Here is a 3,226-nt window from a genome sequence, read left to right on the forward strand (position 1 = left end):
TTGGGGTCCAGCGGCTGCAGCGTGCCAGCCCCTGGTGCTGAAGCCTTCTTCGGCGGCATGACGAAAGTGATGCCTTCCGAAGGTGTTGAAAAAGCTCAAGAAATGGAAGTGAGTTCACCGGAGGTGGGCGCCAATGTTGGGGACTTGTTCTCAAGTGCTAAGAGTTAAGAACAAGGCAACATAGAAAATGTTAATCGTTAACGCCCTTCGTCCTTCGAAGCATTATTTCCCTTAGGATATAATGACTTGCGGACGAAGGTTATGAAGGACATACCTTCATAAATTCATCAAACAATGACGAAGGATAAAATATAAAGAATGTAAAAGAACATATGAACAATCATTTATTATTATTGAACATAAGCAAAAGTATTATTGAACTATAAGTGTACCTTCAATCGGAAGGAAATGATAGTACAAGCGTGACGCAAAAAGCGAATGCCAAGTCAGCGTGAACAGTACGGGGATACTGTTCACCTATTTATAGACACGGGACACAGCCCCTACAAAATTACATTCATGCCCTTTACATTTGACAATAACTCTATAGTAATCTATCGAGGTCTGAATAGCCTTTTCATCTTTAAGTCGGTTCCACTCTTTGCTGTTACGCCGAAGCTTTCCTGCTCAACACCTTCGGCTCTGTATCAAGCTTCGTATTATTCCGGTCTGCTGCAATGCCGACTTTAGTCTGAGGGTACCTGTTCACATATTGTACTACAGAAATACTGTTAAATCCTGTTTTTGAGGACCTTCGGACGCCGAAGGTCCCCAACAGTAGCCCCTCGCAATATTAATTTGTTTGAAATAATAAATTTAGATTGCGATATGGACGAAGGCTTTACGCCGAAGGTCCGAAAAAACACCTTCCCTTTGCTAGAATAGCAACATTCAATGACAAGTGGGGCCTTTCAACTTTCAACGTACCGAGCGTATAAATACGGCCATACCGCAAACTCATTTTGCACGCTTTCTGGCCAACCACTCCCGCTCACTCAATTTTTAGCTCTTGTGCACTGTGATTTGCTAAGCTTTTAGCTTTGAAGCTTCGGCTTTGAAAACAGTTTTTTAGTGTTTCCGAAGATGTCTGAAGCTGCTAAGAAGGCTGCTGCTGAGATGAAGCTGAGTCTTGATGAAGAGAAGAACTTAGGGTTTCTTATAGCGATGTCGAAGACCAACACAGAGAAAATCACCAAGGAGATTCTGGAAGGGCTGTCTGAAGATACTGGTGACAGTGAAAGTTATGATGTGGACAGCGGTGGCGAAGACTCCGAAGATCGCCCCTGGCGACCAAGCCATTCAGTTTATGGTAAATCAACTATCAAAGAGAATCATCTTGTTAACATGAGAGGAAGGTACTTCCGGGATTTGTCCGCTGTGAGGGCCGACGAAGGGGAGAAGACCTGTCCACACCCCGAAGAGAATGAAGTCGTAGTGTTCCGAAGCTTTCTGAAGGCTGGGCTGCGATTGCCCTTGAGCAGCTTCGTCGTGGAGGTGCTGAAGATTTTTGAAGTCTATCTTCACCAACTTACCCCCGAGGCAATCATAAGGCTGAATATCTTCGTGTGGGTCGTGCGAAGCCAAGGTCTGAAGCCTGATGCAAAAAGTTTCTGCAATATGCACGAATTATCATACGAGACAATACCTTGGGGTAAGGAACAGTATCACAATAACTTTGGCTGCTACAATTTTGTTTCTCGGTCTGGGTCAAGCTGCCCCGTGCCAACTTTTCGGAAAAGATGGCCCAGCGGCTGGATGACAGAATGGTTTTATGTAAAAAATGATCTGAAAGCACGGGAAGACATCAAAGGTATAATCATGCGTCCTATTTGGCAAAGCTTCGGCCTTCGGAGGCCGAAGGTTGAAATGAATGAAGCCGCCGAAGAGTGCCAAAGAGCCTTCGGTGTTGTCTGCTCTTTTATAGGAACAAGGGACTTAGTACAAGAGCATATCGCCTTCAGGGTGTGGCCGCTTGCGGAGAAATGGGAAATGCCACAAGAAACCATTAAAGAGGCCGACAAAGGTGGACTTATCAGGTTTAAGTACACTTTTAAATTTGGAGATAAATTTATTGAGCCAGATGATGAGTGGTTGAAAAGCATTGACAATTTAAATGATGAGCTGCTTGGGACCTACTCGAAGGCCGAAGATAATGCAATGTCAGCAGCCTTCGGAGGCCGAAAAAAGAAGAGACTGAATCGGGTATTTGATGCCATCGGGTTTGTCTACCCTGATTATTGCTATCCCATTCGAAGGCAGAAGAGAAAAAACACAACCTCTGGAAAAGAAGAAGCTGCAGCTGCTCCTAGCGAGCCAGAACCGAAAAGGAAAAAGATAAAGGTTCTTACGCATCGGCCGCGTTATATTGAACCAGCTTCGGTGCCCGAGTTTACCGGAAAAACTTCTTCGGCCACCGAAGCTGAAAAACCAACCGAGCCAGCCTTGTTGCCAGAGATCGCAGAAACGGCCGAAGTGCCACCAAAGATAGAATCGGAACAATCAAACATTTTATTGTCAGAAACAAAAGAGAAAGCCGAAGCGCCGTCCATAGAAAAAATTGAAGAGGTAAAAGAAGCAACTGAGGGCTCCAAAACATCCGGAGTTTTGAGTCCTGCAGCAAACATTGAGACAGTAAAGAATCAAAAAGTGCCAGCCATGACTCCGAAAAGAAAGAGGATGGCCAATGTGCTAGATGTACTGGAAACAATCAAATCTTCAAGCACACCTCCGAAGAAGGCTGCTGTTGCTTCTGAAACAACAGCTGAAATTTCTGGTTCTACAGCTCCAGAGCAAGAAATTGAAGCATTATTTCCCTTAGGATATAATGACTTGCGGACGAAGGTTATGAAGGACATACCTTCATAAATTCATCAAACAATGACGAAGGATAAAATATAAAGAATGTAAAAGAACATATGAACAATCATTTATTATTATTGAACATAAGCAAAAGTATTATTGAACTATAAGTGTACCTTCAATCGGAAGGAAATGATAGTACAAGCGTGACGCAAAAAGCGAATGCCAAGTCAGCGTGAACAGTACGGGGATACTGTTCACCTATTTATAGACACGGGACACAGCCCCTACAAAATTACATTCATGCCCTTTACATTTGACAATAACTCTATAGTAATCTATCGAGGTCTGAATAGCCTTTTCATCTTTAAGTCGGTTCCACTCTTTGCTGTTACGCCGAAGCTTTCCTGCTCAACACCTTCGGCTC

Source organism: Zea mays, chromosome 1 (genome assembly GCF_902167145.1).
Source record: "Zea mays cultivar B73 chromosome 1, Zm-B73-REFERENCE-NAM-5.0, whole genome shotgun sequence".
NCBI lineage: Eukaryota > Viridiplantae > Streptophyta > Magnoliopsida > Poales > Poaceae > Zea > Zea mays.